Here is a 25,160-nt window from a genome sequence, read left to right on the forward strand (position 1 = left end):
CAAATTTCTTGATATGACATGAAAAGCTTTCCTGACCATACGTCTATCTACATTTACCACCCTATATTTTGCACTTTCTCACACAAATTATTTTCACTTTTCAAATAAACCACACTATGTATGCCCTTTTTAAATTCCCACACTGATCCTTCTGTGTGGAATATTCTGCTTCACGGTTATTCAATCTAGTGAACTCCTGTACATCTTTCAAAATAGTTCAAGAGTTCCTTTCTAATGAAGCTTTCCATCACTCCACCTTACATTCCTATAGACGGAAAAGATCTATCTTTTGTGATTCCACTGTAGCCAATACATACTTCCATCATGGCACCCATAATTTATTGACCTTACTTGTATGTGTCTGCCTTGCCTTTACATATTTTAGGCTTCTTAAAGGCAGAAGTTATGTCTTATTCATTATTTTATCCCCAATCTGTTGCATATTAAGTATGCAATAAGTGATTAATAAAAGCATGATTGCATGAATTAATTAATGTGAACATTTCTTACCCTCAACTGTCTTAAAGTCTAATGGGGAAACATACACAAACATCAAAAATTATAATAGAGTATGTATCTGCAATGGTTGACTTGTGTGCCTTCTGACTGTTATTTCCAGATAGGTCAAGGGAAAACACATATGTTCATTGTAAACATGAAGTATCTTTCTGTGTCCTTTGCAATTTGTTTATATCATTCCTACCAGTTCCTGTTTCTACTATAACTATATAGTTGGTTTTATATATCTCCTAAATATTAAGAACTAAATAAAAATACAGATCTGAATACAATATAAAATTAGTCAAACTATCCCTATAGCAGTTTACTTTCAGAGGAATGAATTTCATGAGAAATAAGTGAGAAGATAATCCTTTTCAAGAAAAATGTATTTTTCCCATGACCTGTGTTCTGCAGTTAACAATGGTTGTAGATTAGAAAAATGTTTAAGGTTGTGCTTTCAGCTGTTGACAAATTGTAAAATAGACTAAATAAGAGGATACCAAAAAATCAAGTGGAAACTGGACTCACTATTTAAAATTCTGAATTGTTCCCCAGGCTTTAGTCATGTTTTTTCCTTTCGTAGCAGGGTCAGTGTGAGACGGCTGAAGTAGATGGAGGAATGGTGAATGTAATGAGGGGAAGAGGTTGAGGAAATTATTCTGGCACTCATGATTTAAGCCTCAAGTAAGGATTCGTTCTAAAGGAAATGAAATTGGTGATCTCAGTTTGCTCCCTAGCAACTACTGTAGCAGAGATGCAATTTGACTGCATCAATGTGTTTCACATATTGGGAATCTCTGTGGAAATGTATAATGAGCTCCTGTTGGGGCAGTTTTCTGTATTATGCTTCAGTGCTAGGGCATGAATTTGTCTGGATGTTGGCAGCATCCTGAGCTGCTCAACAAATTTTAAACATTTTGGAGACAAAAATAGTTTGAGGCTTTCCCTAAGCACTCTCCAAGGTATCAGGCTGAAAACAAAGTAGAACCCCCAGATCCTAAAAAAACCTGATGCCTACCACACCTGGAGTACTCACCTTGGCAAGGAACTAGGTGACATTTACACAGAAAAACCGTATATTCCACATGGCTCTTGATGAGCTTATTTTTCGGAAGAAAATACACAGTGTCATTTAATCAAAATATAACACATTGGTATGAAATTTGATGAGCTAGCACAAAGTCAATTGTGTTTGATGACTTATTTCCAATTAACTTAAGACATATTTTACTTGCCCCTGCTTCTTAACAGTTCACTTTGAAAAAAAATCCATTCATAAAAATTAAATAAACACAATGTGCTGAATTTAAAAATCTATCTTTATCTGTTTTCATTTCTATCCCTTTCTTTTTCAATCTCTTGCCTCCTTTCTCTCTCTTAAATAAAGATGAGAAGTGAAGAGGGACTGCCATCTACTGGTATATGGGAAACATTCCTGAAATAGTTGAACTGCACTAGAAATTGGCTTTGCCAAGGACACTTAGGGAGACAATAGAAAAGGTTGTGATGCTTTAAGCTCTTTAAATGAAACCCTGGAATATATATTCATTCATTTATTCACTAATTTCAGTAAAGTTGAATTTAGAACTTCCAGTATTGCCAAGCACTGAACTAAATCCATAGAACACAGAGATGACTAGATCATGGCACTTGACAGAAAAACCATTTCATTTTCTTTCCTTCCTCTGTTCACGTACTGTCAATAGTATATGAAGCTGTTTTTGCAGCATGCACTTGAGTTAATGGATTGAGCCTCTGAGGATAATTTCTGGAAAATATTAAATATTTACAGGCTACACTGCCAGCAAAAAGTCGCAGGAGGATTCCAGAAGCATACAAATCCTGTAAATACCTCTTTCTTCATTCATTTGAAATTGTCTACTTATTTTAATATATTTAATAATCCTCTTAAATATTACCATTCACAAAGGAACAGAGAAAAGATAGAAAAGTAGTTCTGTTGAATGTGTTCCTTAATAGAAGGTGCAGAACAGGAATATTGGAAGTGGTAAAGAATACACACAGATATTGATTTCACAACATTAATACTGATTAATACATCAAGACTATTCAGCATACACCTCAGATACTTTAGCAAGCCTGCCCTAACACCTATGCTATTGACTCGAATCAAACTAGAAACTCACTCAGGCAATGAAGAAGCCTACAATACATGTGATCATCAAACACCAATAAAAAATGATTCTTGCACAAACATTAGAGATTAGAAGTATTTCAGTTATACAGTTTTGTTATTTTCTTATGAAATCTTGATTTTCCCAATACACATCCACCTTGAAGATAACCAGACTTTGAAGATGATTCAAAGACACTTATGGCTGAGCCCCGAAACCAATTTCATTATTGTAAATTCAAACTTTCTCAGTCTCCCTCTACTCAAGGATAATAACACTCATCATCCCCTTTGGCAACTAAAAGAACATGTATGTTTCATTTGTTTCTATAAACCCCACAGTGCTTGACCCATTATAAGTCCCCAGTATATTTATATTTAAGGAGTGAATGAACATCATCGGTTTATATGTATGTGTGTGGTTAATTGGAGAGTTTTCCACCAGTGATGTGTCAGTGCTCTGTTTTATTATTTGAAAAGTCTTAATTTTGCTCTTTAAAAAAAATTATGGTGAAATAATTTTTGACTTGCAAAAGAGTTGCAAAGATAGTAGAGTTTTCTTATACCCTTCATTCAGCTCCTCCTTAATGTTAACATCTCACATAACCAAGGCATAATTATTAAAAGTGAGAGTTTGACATCACTATAATACTACTAACTAATTTATTTTGGATTTCCCCAGCTTTTCCACTGATATCCATTTTTTGTTCCAGGATATATCTCTAGTCCCCTCTAATCTGTGACAGTTCCTTAGTCTTTCCTTATCCTTCATGACCTTGACACTTCAGAAGAATAGTAGTCATGAACTTTGGGTTTGTCGGATGTTTTCTCATGATTACGCTTGTGTCATAGATTTTTGAAAATAATACCACAAAGGAGAAGTGCACGCCTGAGCGCATCACATCGGGGGTATATGATATCAATATGTATTATTACTGACGATGTTAACTTCAATCACTTGATGAAGATTGTATCTCCAGGTTTCTCCACTGTTAGCTCTACCTCCTGGAAGGAGGAGAGAGTATCAGAGCATTTATTCCTCTTTCCCCAGTCTCAGGTAGTTTTCTCACATAAAGTCTGATCAGTACTCAGCTGAAGACTCAAGGGAAAGCCTTTTCCAACTTCTAGAGCTCTGTCTTCTCATCCACATGTCTTCTCTCCTGTGCACTGACCTATAAATTTCTCTCTGCATTCTCAGCTCTGTTTCCTCAACTCAGGGAAACTGTGAGGGTCCATTTGGGTTCCCTCCCACTGCACTTCAGCCTAGAGATTCTCTTAAGGCAGTATGTTGGATCAATAGTAGGATTCAACTCATTTGTTTTCCTTCTCTCAGATGCTGGTGGTTCAATTTCTGAAAAACCATTGTTTCTTATATTTTTGTCCTACTTTTTATTTGTTTAAGATATATGGGTATGTCCAGGCCTTTATTCCATGTGGCTGGAAGCATATACCAAGCTCAATGTTTTAAATACCATCTGTATGATAATACCACTAAAAATTAAAATTTTAGTTCAGTACTCTCCCTTGAATTACAAACACATATCCAATTTCCCATTTTATATGTTTCCTTAAGTTCTCATTAACATTTTAAACCCAACTTATCCAAAGCATGAAGCAAACTCTTGAGTCACTCCATCCCCCCATCCATTTCTCTTCTGCTAATCCCAATTTCAGTACATGTCACCACCAGCCTCCTAGATGTTCAATTCAAAAATCTAAGAGTTATCTTTGACTCCTCTTTTCCCCTACTGTCATATCCAATACTTTGGCAATTCCTATTATTCTATTCCAAAATGCATATCAAATCCAGCCTCTTGTGTCTCTCTACACTGCAACCACTCTCAGAATCGCTCATCTGAACCACTGTAGAAACTTCTAATCTCTTTCCTTCCACTCTTGCTTCTCCTCTTTAATTCACTATCTAGCAACCAGAATATTTTTTTAAATATACATGATATCCTGTTATCTCCCTCATAAAACATTTTCAGCAGCTTCTCATTGCAATTAGAAAACATTTCACACACATTACCATGACCTTCAAGGCCTGACTTGATCTGGATACCATCTTCATCTACAATCTCATTTTATACCTGATATTCTAGGCACATAGTCTTCCTTTCTGTTCTCAAAATATACCAAGCACTTTCCCATCTCAGAGCCTTTATACTTTTCATTTCCCTTTCCTGGAATACTCTTTCCCCAGGCTCACGATATGGCTAGTTTTCTCCATCATTCAGGTTTCAGCTTAAATGTCACTTTCTTCAGAAAACATTCCTTGACTACCCTATTTAAAGTTGAGCTCCTAGCTTCAATTACTTTTTTTACATCATAGTATTTGTTTCCTTTGTAATAAAGTGATTTTTTATTATCTTGGTTACTTGCTTCTTCATTTATTTATCATCTGTTTCTTAGACAAAAACTTTTAGAGGAAACTGTCTTCTTTCACTACTGTATCACACTGTATGACATGGGGTCTGGTATGTACTTGATGTGCTATAAAATTTCCTGAATAAATGAATGAAGATATAAAGACTGTTTTTACAAATAGGAAGGAGGCTAATGTCATGATCTGGGCAAAATTTGACATGTTGAGCAAGAATCTAGACAAAGAGTGGGTCAAATCAGCTTGTCACCTACTTTTGTAAATAAAGTGATGTCAAAACACAGCCACACCCGTTTTATTATGTATTGTCTATGGCCATAGAGGCAGTGGTTGTACCAGAGACAATATGGCCTGAAAAGTCTGAAATATTTACCATCTGTCCCTTTATAGAAAATGTTTACCAACTCTTGATGTAAACATATGCAGAGATAATGGGGATATAGCAGGAAAACTAGAATATTTAAAGCACTACTCTCAGACCACAAGTCTGTGTTCCATGACAGTACACATGAAATTCATCTCTCTCCTTCTTCATGGTCTGCTCCTTACAGTCTTCCCTACCACTATCACCCCAGGGTTAGGATAACCTTGTACATCCTATGTAATGATGTACATCCTATGTTTCTGAGACCCTGATTATGTCTTTAAAACTCCTTCTTTATTACTATAAAGGGATAGCCAGGATGCAACTTACAGATTCTGTAGCTTGTCATAATTTCCCAGAACTTTCAACTTCCATATTCTGGGTCAAACACCACCATCACTCTTGCTATTTCTTTTGCATTTTGAAAATGTTGCCATTTCATGAAATTTATTGAAATTCATATTGTTTTTGCTGGAATTCTATTAAAATGCAATTTCAACCAGAAACAGTGATCCATCTTTCTAGGATCATTGGATGTGTAAATGCCCTTTTAAATGGGCATTGAATGAATTCAACTTTCCAAACCATAGTAATGTCAGCTAGGCCACTGGAAATGTAATATACATTACCAGTACTTTCCAAAGTTCTTAATGTAATATACATTACCAGTACTTTCCAAAATCAATCCAAAGAAAATATTTTACTCAACTAGCAATGAGTGTTTGTGACAAAAGTTGCAACCATACACTTTTTCTGCCTTCCAGCACTCCTACTTGGAGGCAGGAGGCCATGAAAGACTTAATCTGTCTACCAAGGAAGCCTCGACTTTTCCCAAGGTCTCCTCACTTTGTCACCATGACAGCTTTTAGAAATGGTGACTTTTCAACTTCATATGACCACATATCAAATACACAATGATATTACCACCTAAACACAAATGATGTTACAATGTCACCATTTCCCACTCCAAGATGAAAAACGATTCATAGGTCACCAGGTTATGAAGGAAAAAGTTGAATTTGAGGAGAGGTCTTTAGGGGTTCATGCACCTTACCTCTGTGCTTTGTCCTATCTGGTTATATCCTTGAATATGACTATAGAATTTAAAATTAGGCTATTGATATTAAATATAAATTTTTCACCACATGTGACATTGGTCACTATAGGTAAAGATGGAGACATATTAAGACAATGTGAACGATTTTATGGGGGTCTGTCTTAGATACTTTGTGTCTGTGGATAAGCAGCACACATGATAATTTAAATGCCTTGAAAGCCCCCAAGCTCACACTTTTAGCAAAACCAAAACAAAATAAAATAACCTGCTTGCCTGCTTTCCATAACTCACTCTTCCATTACTTAGTATGCCCTGCAGCAAAGGTCTAGGAGTTCTTTCAAGTAAGTGGAATCAGAACCAAAACAAATCAAAATGAAACTTAAAAAACAAAACGCTAAGAAATAAATCTTTAATGACCAACTTACTTGCAGAGTGAAAATAATATTCAAGCCTCTCAGATCAACATGGTATCATCTAAAATGTTTGTAAATATGTAAATAAATTGTGTTAAGGAGCCAAGGAACAGAGTATATCAAATTTTCAAATGCTCCTCTGAATATCAAAGCAAGATATTAGTTTACCATTAAGAACCAATTTATATTGTTTTGATGTGTTAGACTTCCGTTAACCAGAAAATAATCTACTTTCATAATTATTGACCTAATAGATTATTTTTTCATCCCCAAATGTAAGAATATGGAAGATAATTTTTATATGTTTTGAATTCCAAGGATTTTAAGTTCTTTTCTCTTTTCCAGTTAAATGTTGATCAATACCAACATCTCACTGAAGAAGGGAAAAAAATCCAAATTATAAAAGTAATCATTTGGATGCATAAATCAACAATATTTATAATACATCAATATCAGGAAATAGTTCATTTATCTGTTCAGGCAAATGAGATACAATTTGAAATGTAGATGTAAGAATATGGGGAATTGGCTCAGGATTTTTTTCAGTTTGTATAGTTTTATTTACCTAGTTTGCTACATACCTACACATACTCCAATTCTGTTCTTTTCTTGACCAAAATTCTCTCAATTTCTCAAAAAAGATAGCTTGGCATAGGAAAGAAGATTTTGTTTTATGCAGTCTTTACAAAAGATTTTTTTTTTCATGTAAACACAGCTTCACTTTTTTCCCCCTACAAAAAATGGATAATAATCTAATGGTCTCCACATGGAGTGAGCAATTTCCCCTTTTTTATCAAATTAGCCCATCTTACATACACATGAGCCTTTGGTCATGCCATTCTTTCCATTGAAATGCCCTTTGTTCATGCTCTCTTGCATCAGGGAACAATTCAACTAAAGCTGATACCATCAAAACATGAATAATCTCAAGGCTTGTGAATTCAGTTAGCTCCTCTACTAGCAATATTCTGCATGTTTGATATTCCTCAAGATATTCTGTTCATCTGGCCCACCTCCCTTTCACTAAGTGATATCCATCATGATTGATTCTAAATATACATTAGGCTATATTGTATACTAAATACCATTCTAAAGGCTGGTACTACCATGAGTTATCAGAGACTACAGTTCGTTTATTAGCTCCTATTTTAGATGCTGGGACCTCAATAAAGTTCTCAAATGATTAACAATTTAGTTGGGGATTCAGCTCCTATATATTACAATAAAATAAATGATAGAAAATATTACCTAGTATCAAGTGATAATCCTAGAATGTAGATGAGATTAAATTTCAGAGAAAAAAAAAACATGGTTGCCCGCAGGAGTAATCAGGAAATACATTTTGGAGTAAAAAACATGTAAAATAGGAAAGGAAGATATCCTAAGAAGAAGAAAAAAAAGGAATGAACGAAATTGTGGATGTGAGAATATATGACTGGCCACTGAAAAAGATAATTCACATAAGAAACAGATGAAAAAATTGAGACTAAGGCAATGAATGCCAAAGTAAGCTGCTTAGATTTATAGATGGCAAAGGGCAAACAAAGACTTCTGAACTGTGGGTGACATGAACAGAGAATTGTTTTACAAAGATTAATTTGACATCAGAGTGCTATATGAATTGGGGATAGGAAGATGTTTTTAGGAGATTTTGCAGAAGATTAAAAATAAAATAACCACAGTCTGTAATACAGTAGTGTCAATGGGATTTTTTTTTAATGTAATGATATTACAAAAAAATCTATAGAAATTGGTGAGTGACATTACATAGAGAACAATTTGGAGAGAGGCTAAGACTAGAAAAGAATGAAACGTACACAGAGTAAAGTCAAGATCAGTGCCTGGAAGGTATAAGGTAGAGAAAAACTGCTGTTATTTGTGAGGCACATTTTTAAAAAATCAAGTGGAGAACACCTTTGCTGTGACTTGTTGCCTCACACTTTCCCTTCCTATTTGGCCACATCTTATCTTTCTCTATGAACTATGCTTTGACAAATAGAATCATTTAGTAAATCTTTTTTCTTCGATAATGCTTTCAGTACTAATTCATTTAATTTATATTTATTGAATGTATACTAAATGTTAGGCATTATGGTAGGTAGTGGGAATGCAATGATGAACAAAAATAGACACAATGTCTACCCTCATGGTGGTTCTCGTGTAAAGGAGAAAACACATGTTTAACAAATAATTGCACAAATGATTATTTAATATGACCATTATACATGATATTAGGTAAAAGTGCAGAGGGTTATAAGAGTTTATATAGTAGGAGGAATTAACCTAAACTGGTAAGAGGTTCCGAGAAAGATTCCCTGGCAAATTAAATAATCTTTGAGACTTGAAAGATGAGTAGAAGTTAGCTGTGCTAGCTATGTGGGGTGGGGGGTGGGTAGGGAGAGAGAAAGGTGAAGGGAATACCTCACATGCAGGAAATAAGATGTGCGAGGGCTTTAAAGGCAAAAGAACTTAGTGCATTTCAGAAACAGAGAAGGTGGGTGTGGATGGAGTCAAGTGAGGAAGAAAGAGAGATGACTGAAAGATGAGGATGGAAAAACAGGTGGGAACCATATTATCTAAATCTTATAGAATTTATGTTTATCCATAGAACAATGGAAAGCTATTAAAGGCTTTTAATGAGGGGATTAACAACCTGGTGAAAGTGTGAGTACTGGAATGGAGAAAGACAATATTAGAAACAAGAAAACCAGTTTGGAGATTATTTGTCTAAGTCCAGGCAGTTGATCATGGTGGCCTGGAGTAGAAACAAGAGCGGCTGAGAGAAGTAAACAGAGTCAAGACACACTTTGCACATTTGGGAAGTAAACGTGACAAAATTTGAATTAGATATAAGGTAGTGAAGAAAAGGGAATGTCAAGGATGACTCCCAGGTTTCTGAAAAGAACTCAGTGGATGAAAAAGTCACTTACTAAGACAGCTAACATTAGAAGAGAAACTGGTTTGATGAGGGCAGATCATAAGTTCAGTTTTTGACCATGAGGCACCAAAGTGGAGTGTTCAAATAAGCCACCATATATATGGGTCTTGAGATCAATTTGGATTTAATGTGTAATGCTTGAGTGAAGCATTTTTGAGGTGAGATTTCTGATACATAAAGTTATGTAAAAATAGTTTTCATTAACTGTAGCTTCCACTTAGGTGAGTATTAACTATAGCTTCTATATTCACTTTATCCAAAGTGAATCTGGAAGCTTAAAAACTCTGTACATTTTATTCATATAATTAAAATTCTGATAAGAAGAAACTACCTTTCCAAGAGAAGATCAACTAATTTATCTAATAACAGTGTTAAGTGAGTATTATTCATTTAAATACAAGTAAGAACTGTCTAAGGTCAAATTTCTTCCTGTACAGAAAGGCATAATCTTTAGCAGGCTAACATGCCATCCCTCCCAACTACTTTGTACTTTCCTTTCATGTGTCTGCACAAGTACCATTTTTTTACAGACTAGCTGTGGATTAGAAAAGATATGTAGTTAAGAAGAATCCTTTTAAAAGACATCCTCCTCTTAAAAGACCAAATCTTCAAGAGGTAAATGAACTATTAAAATGGAAGTTGTCGTAGACACCATTGTACCCAGCTTTTCTCTAATGAATGAGTCCTTTCCATATCTGAATATGTTGTGCCAAACTTGCTTGAGCTCTTCTAATAAAACAGAACCTATATTTCAAGAAAATAATTTTAAACGATCATTCCATCATGCATTTATTTCTTCATTAGTTCTACATAGAGTATATTAACAAAGCACGATGCTAGATGCTAGACAGGGGGAAGTTGAATAAAAACATGAATCAGATATAGGTACTTGCTCCTCAAGCAGCTTAAAGCCTCGTAGATATAAAAGAAAAGTTTTAATAATATGAGGAAAACATAAGACTAAGATAAAGTCCATAAAATATCGTAGTAATTCAAGAGATGAAAAGTCCGTTTTAGCTGGTAAATGACTTAAGGCTTGTAGTGGATATTGTTGTTTACCTACTCAGAATATAATGGGTTTTTTTTAACATCTTTATTAGAGTATAATTGCTTTACAATAGTGTGTTAGTTTCTGCAGTATAACAAAGTGAATCAGCTATACATATACATATATCCCCATATCTCCTCCCTCTTGTGTCTCCCTCCCATCCTCCCTATCCCACCCCTCTAGGTGGTCACAAAGCACCAAGCTGATCTCCCTGTGCTATGCAGCTGCTTCCCACTAGCTATCTATTTTACATTTGGTAGTGTATATATGTCCATGCCACTCTCTCACTTCGTCCCAGCTTACCCTTCCCCCTCCCCATGTCCTCAAGTCCATTCTCTACGTCTGTGTCTTTATTCCTGTCCTGACCCTAGGTTCTTCATAACAATTTTTTTTTTTTAGATTCTGTACATATGTGTTAGCATACAGTATTTGCTTTTCTCTTTCTGACTTACTTAACTCCGTATGACAGACTCTAGGTCCATCCACTTCACTACAAATAACTCAATTTCGTTTCTTTTTATGGCTCAGTAATATTCTACTGTATATATGTGCCACATCTTCTTTATCCTTTCATTTGTCGATGGACACTTAGGTTGCTTCCATGTCCTGGAGGTTATAAATAGTGCTGCAATGAACACTGTGGTACATGTCTCTTTTTGAATTACAGTTTTCTCAGGGTATGTGCCCAGTAGTGGGATTGCTGGGTCATATGGTAGTCCTCTTTTTAGTTTTTTAAGGAATCTCCATACTGTTCTCCATAGTGGCTATATCAATTTACATTCCCACCAACAGTGCAAGAGGGTTCCCTTTTCTCCACACCCTTTCTAGCATTTATCGTTTGTAGATTTTTTGATGTTGGCCATTCTGACTAGTGTGAGGTGATACCTCATTGTAGTTTTGATTTGCATTTCTCTAATGATTAGTGATGTTGAGCATCCTTTCATGTGTTTGTTGGCAATCTGTATATCTTCTTTGGAGAAACGTCTATTTAGGTCTTCTGCCCATTTATGGATTGGGTTGTTTGTTTTTCTGGTATTAAGCTGCATGAGCTGCTTGTATATTTTGGAGATTAATCCTTTGTCAGTTGCTTCCTTTGCAAATATGTTCTCTCAGTCTGAGGGTTGTCTTTTCATCTTGTTAATGGTTTCCTTTGCTATGCAAAAGCTTTTAAGTTTCATTAGGTCCCATTTGTTTATTTTTGTTTTTATTTCCATTTCTCTAGGAGGAGGATCAAAAAGGATCTTGCTGTGATTTATGTCATAGAGTGTTCTGCCTATGTTTTCCTCTAAGAGTTTGATAGTGTCTGGCCTTACATTTAGGTTTTTAATCCATTTTGAGTTAATTTTTGTGTATGGTGTTAGGAAGTGTTCTAATTTTATTCTTTTAAATATAGCTGTCCAGTTTTCCCAGCACCACTTACTGAAGAAGCTTTTTACTCCATTGTATATTCTTGCCTCCTTTATCGAAGATAAGGTGACCATATGTGTGTGAGGTTATCTCTGGGCTTTCTATCCTGTTCCATTGATCTATATTTCTGTTTTTGTGCCAATACCATATTGTCTTGATGACTGTAGCTTTGTAGTATAGTCTGAAGTCCGGGAGGCTGATTCCTCCAGCTCCGTTTTTCTTTCTCAAGATTGCTTTGGCTATTCGGGGTCTTTTGTGTTTCCATACATTGTGAAATTTTTTGTTCTAGTTCTGTGAAAAATGCCATTGGTAGTTTGATAGGGATGGCACTGAATCTGTAGATTGCTTTGGATAGTAGAGTCATGTTCACAATGTTGATTCTTCCAATCCAAGAACATGGTATATCTCTCCATGTGTTTGTATCAACTTTAATTTCTTTCATCAGCGTCTTATAGTTTTCTGCATGCAGGTTTTTGTCTCCTTAGATAGGTTTATAGCTAGGTATTTTATTCTTTTTGTTGCAATGGTAAATGGGAGTGTTTCCTTAATTTCATTTTCAGATTTTTCATCATTAGTGTATAGGAATGCAAGAGATTTCTGTGCATTAATTTTGTATCCTACTACTTTACCAAATTCATTGATTAGCTCTAGTAGTTTTCTGGAAGCATCTTTAGGATTCTCTATTTTAGTATCAGGTCATCTGCAAACAGTGACAGCTTTACTTCTTCTTTTCCTATTTGGATTCCTTTTCTTTTTCTTCTCTGATTGCTGTGGCCAAAATTTCCAAAACTATGTTGAATAATAGTGGTGAGAGTGGGAAACCTTGTTTTGTTCCTGATCTTAGAGGAAATGGTTTCAGTTTTTCACCATTGAGAACGATGTTGACAGTGGGTTTGCCATATATGGCCTTTATTATGTTGAGGTAGGTTCCCTCTATGCCTACTTTCTGGAGGGTTTTTATCATAAATGGGTGTTGAATTTTTTTCGAAAGTTTTTCCTGCATCTATTGAGATTATCATATGGTTTTTACCCTTCAATTTGTTAATATGGTGTATCACATTGATTTATTTGTGTATACTGAAGAATCCTTTCACTCCTGGGTTAAACCCCACTTGATCATGGTGTGTGATCCTTTTAATGTGCTATTGGATTCTGTTTGCTAGTATTTTGTTCAGGATTTTTGCATCTATGTTCATCAGTGATATTGGTCTGTAGTTTCTTTTTATGTGACATCTTTGTCTGGTTTTGGTATCAGGGTAATGGTGGCCTCGTAGAATGAGTTTGGGAGTGTTCCTACCTCTGCTATATTTTGGAAGAGTTTGAGAAGGATAGGTGTTAGCTCTTCTCTAAATGATTGACAGAATTTGCCTGTGAAGTCATCTGGTCCTGGGTTTTGTTTGTTGGAAGATTTTTAATCACAGTTTGAATTTCAGTGCTTGTGATTCATCTATTTATATTTTCTATTTCTTCCGGGTTCAGTTTCGGAAGGTTGTGCTTATCTAAGAATTTGTCCATTTCTTCCAGGTTGTCCATTTTATTAGTATGTAGTTGCTTATAGTAATCCCTTATGATTCTTTGTATTTCTGCAGTGTCAGTTGTTACTCCTCCTTTTTCATTTCTAATTCTGTTGATTTGAGCCTTCACCCTTTTTTTCTTGATGAGTCTGGCTAGTGGTTTATCAATTTTCTTTCTCTTCTCAAAGAACCACCTTTTAGTTTTATTGATCTTTGTTATCGTTTCCTTCATTTCTTTTTCATTTGTTTCTGGTCTGATCTTTATGATTTCTTTCCTTCTGCTAACTTCGAGGTTTTTTTGTTCTTCTTTCTCTAATTGTTTTAGGTGTAAGGTTAGGTTGTTTATTTGAGATTTTTCTTGTTTCTTGAGGTAGGATTGAACTGATATAAATTTTCCTCTTAAAACTGCTTTTGCTGCATCCCGTAGGTTTTGGTTCATGGTGTTTTCATTGTTATTTGTTCTAGGTATTTTTTTATTTCCTCTTTGATTTCTTCAGTGATCTCTTGGTTACTTAGTAGCATATTGTTTAGCCTCTATGTGTTTGTATTTTTTACAGTTTTTTTTCCTGTAATTGACATCTAGTCTCATAGCATTGTGGTCGGAAATGATACTTTATATGATTTCAATTTTCTTAAAATTACCAAGACTTGATTTGTCACCCAAGATATCATCTCTCCTGGAGAATGTTCCTTGCGCACTTGAGAAGAAAGTGTAATCTGCTGTTTTTGGATGGAATGTCCTATAAATATCAATTATACCTATCTGGTCTATTGTGTCATTTAAAGCTTCTGTTTCCTTATTTATTTTCATTTTTGATGATCTGTCCATTGGTGTAAGTGAGGTGTTAAAGTCCCCCACTATGATTGTGTTTCTGTCGATTTCCTCTTTTATAGCTGTTAGCAGTTGCCTTATGTATTGAGGTGCTCCTATGTTGGGTGCATATATATTTATAATTGTTATATCGTCTTCTTGGATTGATCTCTTTATCATTATGTAGTGCCCTTCCTTGTCTCTTGTAACATTCTTTATTTTAAAGTCTATTTTATCTGATATGAGTATTGCTACTCCAGCTTTCTTTTGATTTCCATTTGCATGGAATATCTTTTTCCATCCCCTCACTTTCAGTCTGTGTGTGTCCCTAGGTCTGAAGTGGGTCTCTTGTAGACAGCATATATATGGGTCTTGTTTTTGTATCCATTCAGTGAGCCTGTGTCTTTTGGTTGGAGCATTTAATCCATTCACGTTTAAGGTAATTATCGATATGTATGTTCCTATGACCATTTTCTTAATTGTTTTGGGTTTGTTTTTGTAGGTCCTTTTCTTCTCTTGTGTTTCCCACTTAGAGAAGTTCCTTTAGCATTTGTTGTAGAGCTGATTTGGTGGTGCTGAATTCTCTTAGCTTTTGCTTGTCTGTAAAGCTTTTGATTTCTCCATTGAATCTGAATGAGATCCTTGCTGGGTAGAGTAATCTTGGTTGTAGGTTCTTCCCTTTCATCACTTTAAGTATATCATGCCACTCCCTTCTGGCCTGTAGAGTTTCTGCTGAGAAATCAGCTGTTAACCTTATGGGAGTTCCCTCGTATGTTATTTGTCATTTTTCCCTTGCTGCTTTCAATAATTTTTGTTTGTCTTTAATTTTTGCCAATTTGATTACTATGTTTCTCGGCATGTTTCTCCTTGGGTTTATCCTGTATGGGACTCGCTGCACTTCCTGGACTTGGGTGGCTATTTCTTTTCTCATGTTAGGGAAGTTTTTGATTATAATCTCTTCAAATATTTTCTCGTTCTCTCTCTCTTCTCCTTCTGGGACCCCTATAATGTGAATGTTGTTGCGTTTAATATTGTCCCCAAGGTCTCTTATGCTGTCTTCATTTCTTTTCATTCTTTTTTCTTTATTCTGTTCCGCAGCAGTGAATTCCACCATTCCGTCTTCCAGGTCACTCATCCGTTCTTCTGCCTCAGTTATTCTGCTATTGATTCCTTCTAGTGTAGTTTTCATTTCAGTTATTGTATGGTTCATCTCTGTTTGTTTGTTCTTTAATTCTTCTAGGTCTTTGTTAAACATTTCTTGCATCTTCTCGATCTTTGCCTCCATTCTTTTTCTGAGGTCCTGGATAATGTTCACTATCATTATTCTGAATTCTTTTTCTGGAAGGTTGCCTATCTCCACTTCACTTAGTTGTTTTTCTGGGGTTTTCTCTTGTTCCTTCATCTGGTACATAGCCCTCTGCCTTTTCATCTCGTTTATCTTTCTGTGAATGTGGTTTTTGTTCCACAGGCTGCAGGATTGTCTTTAAGAAATTTAAAAAACATATTCTGGGTAATATGCACTGATGTGAAACAGTTATTTTTCATGATTTGTCAATGAGTTTATGGTTCACTTCCTTTCCTCATGTATTTATCTATTTCTACATAACTAAACAAATATTAGATTTTTATAAAAACATGCTGTACATATTTTAAATGTGTAAACACTTTGAATTTTACATTTCTGTCAGATATTGCAAAAATGTTCAGTATTGGGGCTTCCCTGGTGGCGCAGTGGTTGAGAGTCTGCCTGATAATGCAGGGGACATGGGTTCGATCCCTGGTTTGGGAGGATCCCACATGTTGCAGAGCAACTAGGCCCGTGAGCCACAACTACTGAGCCTGCGCGTCTGGAGCCTGTGCTCCACAACAAGAGAGGCTACGATAGTGAGAGGCCCACGCACCGCGATGAAGAGTGGCCCCCGCTTGCCACAACTAGAGAAAGCCCTCGCACAGAAACGAAGACCCAACATAGCCAAAAATAAATATAAAAAAATAAATTAAAAAAAAATGTTCAGTATTGAAGAAATTGTACACCTCATTCAATAGGTATTTTTAAAAAATTTTTTTAGTTTTCTTTTTTTGGCCGCACACGTGTGATCTTAGTTTCCTGATCAGCGATGGAACCATGCCCCCTGCAGTGGAAGCATGGAGTCTTAACCACTGAACCACCAGGGAAGTCCTTATTTCTTTTAATACTATCAAACAGTTGAAATGATTGGAAAATAGAAAAAGATTATCTTCTTAGAATGATTCAGAGCTATATCTTTTAATGTGTAGCTTCCAGACAGAAAAGGAGAGGAACTTTTAGCCTGATGAAAAGACAAGCTGAGGGCCCAAACCGCTAAACCTATTCATGTAGTAATTTCCCCATCATGATCTTCCAAGTCCTGCAAAGACAGATCCACCACAAAGCAACTATGAGTAATCACTCTTCAAATGTTATCAGCACTTGTAAAAGCTTCCTTTTGAAAATTTAATGCTTACCTAAATCTTAATATTTATTGCTTGTAGATATTGTTTGGAGCATTTTTGTCTAAATGTATTTCTGCACTTAATAACATAGAACCCCACCTACTACTTCAGCATGGTGACTTGAGGAGAGCACTTGGCTGGGAAACCTGGGTTCCAGTCCATGCTCTGGTCACTAAGGATTGTAAGATTTTGGACAAGATCCTAACCTACCTAAAAGTTAATGTCTTTATTTGTCTCTAAGTCTCTCAGAACTTAGATTTTACACTACTTCATCACTTAGTGCTGTTTGTAAAACAAAACAAAGCAAATAAAACAAAACCAACATATATTATCAAATATTGTCATTAAAAATATTAAAGTACAGTTGACCCTTGAACAATGCTGGGGCCAAGAGCACCGACCCTCTGCACAGTCAAAAATCTTAAAATAATATAAGTAGGCCTTCCCTATTCTCTGTTACTCCATATCCAAGGATTCAAGCAACCATGGATCACTTAGTACTATAATTTTTACTCTTGAAAAAAACCCCGCATATAAGTAGACCGTGCAGTTCAAACTCATGTTGTTCAAGGGTCGACTGTACTTTGAATCCCTTGGGGGGAAAAACAAACAAGTGCTTTGTTAATCATTAGCCAGAAATTTATTTCCTTCAAATATCAGCCTCCTGGGATATGTGCCTCCTACTGTCGAAAGACTATGCTAAAAGTTCCTGAGAAATATGATGTCAGAGATACCACCTTTAAGTATATTCTGAATTCTTAGCTAATCCTCTGCTCAAAAACCCTGTCTACTCTCTTCTCCTGAAAACACAATAACATTTTCAACTCTCACTCTTAAATCCTAGACAGGGTCATCTCCACAAATTCATTCCATATCTCCTTTACTCTTGGCCTACCATATAGATCTGTTTGACTTTTCCAAGTGGAGGGCTTCCCAAACAGAACACATATTTGGTGTTAACATTCCAGATGCAAAGGACAGAAGAAAAACCTTCCACTGTAAAGGAGAAGAGAATCTTAATCTCTTTTCTTCCAACAACATTCTATACTGTGTTTGTTGGCTTAGTTGTTTGCCTTTCAGGTGTTATGCCAAAGCTTTGTATGTACATACACACACAAATATATTTACATACATAATTACTTTATTAAGTTGTGGTCATAATAAGTATTTATAGTTGAGTTATGAAAACATAGAAAGGTAGGAAACTAACCCAAGATCACATTTGAGAACTGTGAGAACTGTGCAGCCATTTGTATTTAGAGTGAAAAGGGTGAGGGTATACGACAACACAACTGTCCATGTGGAGTTCTGGCTATTTCTGTTTACCTGTAATATCTTAGTAAAGTTATTTATAATAAAATCAAAACTAGAAATCTGTTAGGAGTTTTATATTTATGTAGCTCTTGGTATAGAAACTTATCAAAAGCTTTACTGAATATCCAAATAAAGTACATGAAATAGCTCACACTTACCATATTTACATTTTATTATCTCACACAATCTGAAAAGATTACATATGCATGTTCCTTATAGAGGTATAATCATATACTTTGGCCAGTTATGTTAAATACACTTTGGAAGATACTTTACATATATTGTCTCATTTAATTCTCAAGAGAAAATATAAGTAATAATATTTCCATTTTTAAGTTGAAAAAATAGAGAATCAGGCAATTTAAACTACTTTTTCAAAGTCACCCAGTTTCAAACAGTTTCATTCCAAAGCCTGTGATTTTTCTTTTGTACTACACTATTGTACTTTTACTTTTTGCCATAAATTATGTTTCCTTAAATTTTTCCTTAAATATTCCTGAAGTTCCATACCATTACTTGTTAAAAAAAAAAAGAGAGACATTTATTCATTTGTAATAAGAATAATAGCACCCGCTCTTTATTAAGATAGATATTGTATCACAATCTAATTTAATTCCCACATCAACCTCATGAGGTAGATATTGTTATTCCTACATTACAGACAATGGATTTGAGTCTCAAAAGACTTAAGGAACTTGTTCAAGATCCCATAGCTAGCAAGCAACAGAACCAGAATTTGATCACAAATGCAACTGTTTGATACTAAAGACCATATTTTCAACCATTACTCTAAAATTTGTAGATCTAGAGATGCTTAGAATAAATGTTATTTATGGAGATCATATTAAAATCCTGCAGGTTCTCTGGTACAACAATTAAGGAAGCATTAAAAATAATGAAAGACAATAATAGGGGAAACTGTGCAGGAGGAGAGGAGCTATATGAGAGCTCTCTATAATTTCTGCTCAGTTTTTCTATAGACCTAAAACTGCTCTAGAAAATAAAGCCTGGTAACTTTAAAAGATTATATTATTTTGTCTTTGAGATCCCTTACAATCATCAGATGAAGGCCTGTAGTATTAAGCTACTGATAAGATCTGAAACATCCTAAGCACAGTTCTATGAACTGTAAGGATCTGGTATAATAACCACAGACAGGTGATTTGCCTCCTAACAAATATCCAACTGTTTTTGGAAGGAGTGGAAAGGCATTTTAAAAATTGCCTGGATAAAATCTACCATACAAAAGCTATTTTTATTGTCAGTGAACTTGAATACCTTTTTTTTTTCCCACAATGCCTGTCTGTTCCCTTAATTCCTGTGCTTGACTGCATCCCTGCAAGAGTTCTTGGTACCTTGTTGAAAATATGGTTATTGATTCTTCCACAGGATTGTGCCACTGAACTTGTTTCCACATGTCTGTTGCATAGCCCCTGACAACAATCTGGTTTCTAACTGAGAAATATAGATCATACAGATGTTAATAACAACGCTATAGTTTACATTACAGTAATAGCTTTCACATTAAATTTTAAGTCAAAAAACTATAAATTGATACATACACCCACTTCTAAAAAGTAATTTATACTCTGATTTATCATTAAAAGTGTTTAATGCCAGGTATATTCCTTAATCCTCATTTAAAAGGATTTTATTATTTAATTTTCATTAATAATTATATTACCACGTAACAAAAATTATATTCTCTATACTCCAAAAGTAAGTGATAAAGTCTTATGTCTTACAAAAGGAATGGACAGAGTCTTATATGACTATTATTGTGCTGTTTGGTCCAGTTAAAAATATCACCAGCATCTTCTTCCTGACATATTTACAGATGTTGTCTATACACTGAATACTGCTAGTTTATGCCCTTCTTAGTTGAATTTATTCCAAAGTACAAATGGAAACATTTGTATTCTGTTCCTTCTATATTTGGTATTTTAAAAATATCCTATCACTTTACCTTACATTTTCATGAATTATGGTCTAGACTCTAAACATGACCTATTCAGACCATGCAAGGTATTGAAAATGTAAAGAAACCAGAAAAATAAAGCTTACATGACACAACAACTGGAGGATGTATTGATTTTAAAATGGATAAAATTAGATCTATATGGTTGCAGGGAAGGAATGTAATATAATGTAGTAGTGCAGGGAGGGAGAGATGAGTAACACATATTTTAAAGACAGGAAAATAATTATTTTGAGTAACTGACTAAAGAACTTTGTTAATACTGATATAGAATAAGCATTGTAAACATTAATAGTAAAGCAACTAGATATTACAAATATTACACAACATTGCAGGTACCCAGGTATGTGTAAATATAAAAAATGAAAAATGGCATAAATGGCCCTTAGGGATTTAGTGATTCAGACTATATTGACCCAGAGAGATTGTGGTAAGTTCTGAGTTTGAAAAATAAGTAATATAGGGACTTCCCTGGTGGCACAGTGGTTAAGAATCCGCCTGCCAATGCAGGGGACACGGGTTCAAGCTCTGGTCCGGGAAGCTCCCAGATGCTGCAGAGCAACTAAGTCTGTGTGCCACAACTACTGAGCCTGCGCTCTATAGCTCATGAGCCACAACTACTGAGCCCGTGTGCCATAACTACTGAGCTCACGTGCCACAACTACTGAAGTCCATGTGCCTAGAACCCATGCAACAAAAAGAAGCCACCACAATGCGAAGCACGCTCACCGCAAGGAGGAGTAGCCCCCACTTGCCGCAACTAGAGAAAGCCCACACGCAGCAACGAAGACCCAACGCAGCCAAAAATAAATAAATAAGTTAGTTTTTTAAAAAAGTAATATAGCTCCTCTCCTCACAGAGCTTATATTTCATTTAGGAAGATATGCAATAGAAACTAATGTATAGAGCTTGTGAGAAGCATAAGAAAGAAAGAAATAGACTCTATAATAGAAAATTAAGAGTGTGGGAGTGAGTAGGCAGAGAGAGCCTCTCCAGAGAAGTGACATTTGAACTGTGACATGAAGGATAAGAAGTAATAGGATAGCAAGAATAAGCACAAGATATCTCCAGGAAGAGAGTACAGCAAGTGCAACTGCCCTAACGTGGGAAAATAACTTTGCCTTAAAAAGAACTTTCATCTAAGAGTGTAAGTGGGTGAGGGAGAAAGTGGTATGGGATGAGACTGAATAGTGAACAGGTTCCCGATATCATATGGTCTTATAACCATTAAAAGGTGCTGGAAATGTATTCTAAATGCAATAAGAACCATGAATGAGTTTTAAACAGTAGTGAAATAATGGAACTCAAGTTTTAAAAATAAGCCTACTTATATGTGGAGAATGTATTATTGGAGGGTAACAGTGGAAGTGGTGGACATATATTGTTCTCCCAACATCCACTTTCTCATCTCTTAGAAATAGTGCCATGATGTTCCTTTAGGGAATGATCTTTCCCTTCTCTCTGTTCCTGTGGATTGGGTGGTTTTTACCCTACTTGAACCAGAATTCCAAAAAGCTACTATTGACAAACAGGAGCAATGTTTCCCTCTGATACAGTACTTGGATCTGAGACGCCCATATGATCTGGGCCAGGCTCATGAGACCCCTACTGTGGATTTTCTTTTTTTTTAATTTACTTATTGGTAACTTTTTTTCTAACATCTTTATTGGAGTATAATTGCTTTACAATGGTGTGTTAGTTTCTGCTTTATAACAAAGTGAGTCAGCTATACATATACATATATCCCCATATCTCCTCCCTCTTGTGTCTCCCTCCCATCCTCCCTATCCCACCCCTCTAGGTGGTCACAAAGCACCAAGCTGATCTCCCTGTGCTATGCAGCTGCTTCCCACTAGTTATCTATTTTACATTTGGTAGTATATATATGTCCATGCCACTCTCTCACTTCGTCCCATCTTACCCTTCCCCCTCCCCATGTCCTCAAGTCCATTCTCTACGTCTGTGTCTTTATTCCTGTCCTGCCCCTAGGTTCTTCAGAACCATTTGTTTTTTGTTTTTTTTTTAGATTCCATATAAAGCATACAGTATTTGTTTTCCTCTTTCTGACTTACTTCACTCTGTATGACAGACTCTAGGTCCATCCACCTCACTACAAATAACTCAATTTCGTTTCTTTTTATGGCTGAGTAATATTCCATTGGATACATGTGCCATATATTCTTTATCCATTCATCTGCCGATGGACACTTAGGTTGCTTCCATGTCCTGGCTATTGTAAATAGTGCTGCAATGAACATTGTGGTACATGACTCTTTTTGAATTATGGTTTTCTCAGGGTATATGCCCAGTAGTGGGATTGCTGGGTCGTATGGTAGTTCTATTTTACTAGAGCGAATAATTGGAAAAGAAAAGTGATCTTTCTCTGGGAAGGAGAGCTTGACTAAAACTGAAGTCAACGCAGTTAGGAGACACTTGAAGTACAGTTGACCCTTGAACAACTGGGTTTGAACTGCACAGGTATATTTTTATGTGGATTTTTTTCCAATAAATATGTACTAACTACAGTACTACAAAATCTGTGGTTCGCTGAATCTCAGATGCAACATGTGGATACAAAGGGCCGACTGGAAAGTTACACTTGGATTTTCTACTGTGCAGAGGATTGGAGACCCTAACCTCCGAGTTGTCAAGAGTCAGCTGCAATCTAGAGAGAGATAATGGTGACTTGATATAGATGGGTGGAAGGAGAAAGAGAGAAGAGGGCACACTGTAAAATATCTTTGAAGTAGATTTGACTGGCCTTCCTAATGGAATCGATGGAAATAATGAAGAAAAATACTTCAGACTTTGCCTTCTGAGACAGTATGAATGGATGGTGATGCCAAACAGTGTTAAGAAAAAGACTTAAACTGGATTTGGTGAATGAGGAAATCAATAAATTCATTCTTGTACCTGTTAAATTTGAGACAACTTAGGCCGTTTTGAGTGGATATGTCAGGAAGACAATTGGATATTGAATCTTAGGAGAGAGGTATGAATGGTGTATGTATATGTATACATATATCTATATATATGTATATTGAAATTAGAACAGGTAATGGGGTGAGTGCAGACAGAGAACTTAACAGGGCCTGGATCAAGTCTTAAGGAACCTCAACAAAGTAGACTGAAATGGAGCAGAGTATAAGATAAAATATAGGAATTGTTAATATTCATTATAATCCTATTGCAAAATGTGAATCATAACGAAGAATCTTAGCAGATGCTTAATTTCAAAATGCTAAATATGATCTTTGCTATCAAAAAACACCTGCAATCCCTTAGGGTTGTCAAAGCAAATATCTATATGAAGGTACCACTTTATCATTATTCAGAAAATTGTGCTTTCCGAAATGTCTATTCACTTGCACTGAGGAAAGGTTTCCAGTTGACAATTTACTCTCAGAAAAAAAATAAATGCTATAGATTCTGAATTCTTCATGAAGCTACTGGATCTTTCCAGTCCTGAAACTAATTTTAATTCATTTTGAGGGCCATGAGGGGAAACTAAGGAGGGCTGTTACAGAGCAGAGGCCAATTTAGTGAGGAAAGCATCAGTAAGTTGTCATACTTCCTCCGCCTCTTTTCAAGTATAGCACTTTTCAAGTAAAGAATATTTGGATGAGCCAAATGTTCTTCCTTGCAGAGGACTTAATAAAAAGAAAAAAATGTATGAAGTTTCACAGAAAATAGTTCTAAATTTAGACAGAATATAATTATTTATACGATTGTACAACATAACCATGAGTCGGTGCTTAATCACTCATCATGATGTCACTTTTTGTATCATAAGAAAGACAAATTCAAAACGGGAAATTACACCAAGTAGTAGGCACTTAACAGTAATATGAAATTTTATAAGGCAAAGTAACTTCACATATTAGACTGAGGTATATCATCCTCAGAATTATATAAGTCCCCTGGATCGAAAGGAATGGAGGACCTTTTCCATTTAAGAAATAATGTTGGCTGTCTAGGTACGGTAGATGCTATGGTAAACAAGAGAGATAGAATCATTGCTTTTTTTTACCTCAAATTCAAGTAAATAAGCAAACATAAAAGTAAACAAGTAGTAGTTTAAGATAATGGTAATCACCTCTATGGAAATAGAGAAACAATAGTGATTAGGGTGATGGGTAGCTATACCAACTGAATATGTATGGAAATTATGGCCAAAGTGCCTGCCCTCTTACTTCCATGAGAGACCGTGTGGCTTGTGCTCATTTATCCATAGTTCCAAGTCACAGTTGTTCTCATTGTAGCTGATGACTCCAGGAGGAAAGAAAGTATCTCACCCCACCCCACATTTACAAGACCTCCCTTCCAGACCACAAGTGCGTGAATTCTGTAAGGCCAAAATATCTTTCCTTCCTCAAAAGACTATTGGGGGGGGGCCTCGGGAAGATGGCGGAAGAGTAAGACGCGGAGATCACCTTCCTTCCCACAGATACAGTAGAAATACATCTACACGTGGAACTGCTCCTACAGAACACCGACTGAACGCTGGCAGAAAACGTCCAACCTCCAAAAAGGCAAGAAACTCCCCCCGTACTTGGGTAGGGCAAAAGAAAAAAGAAATAACAGAGACAAAAGAATAGGGACGGCACCTGCACCAGTGGGAGGGAGCCGTGAAGGAGGAAAGATTTCCACGCACTAGGAAGCCCCTTCGCGGGCAGAGACTGCGGGTGGCAGAGGGGGGAAGCTTCGGAGCCACGGAGGAGAGCGCAGCCACAGGGGTGCGGAGGGCAAAGCGGAGAGGTGCCCGCACGGAGGAGCGGTGCCGAGCAGCACTCTCCAGCCCGAGAGGCTTGTCTGCTCACCCGCCG

General features: G+C 36.0%; 1 long non-coding RNA gene across 1 annotated transcript; it reads right to left on the reverse strand.

Moving 5' to 3' along the window:
* Positions 1-10,864: 10,864 nt before the first annotated feature.
* Positions 10,865-24,715, reverse strand: LOC309636731. The gene is made up of 2 exons (XR_014250185.1): positions 22,336-24,715; positions 10,865-17,598 (listed from the first exon to the last, which is right to left on the reverse strand). It is a non-coding gene; the product is annotated as an uncharacterized lncRNA (long non-coding RNA).
* Positions 24,716-25,160: the final 445 nt, after the last annotated feature.

This window comes from Balaenoptera physalus (assembly GCF_965194825.1).
Source record: "Balaenoptera physalus genome assembly, chromosome: 10".
In the NCBI taxonomy this organism is placed as follows: Eukaryota; Metazoa; Chordata; class Mammalia; order Artiodactyla; family Balaenopteridae; genus Balaenoptera; species Balaenoptera physalus.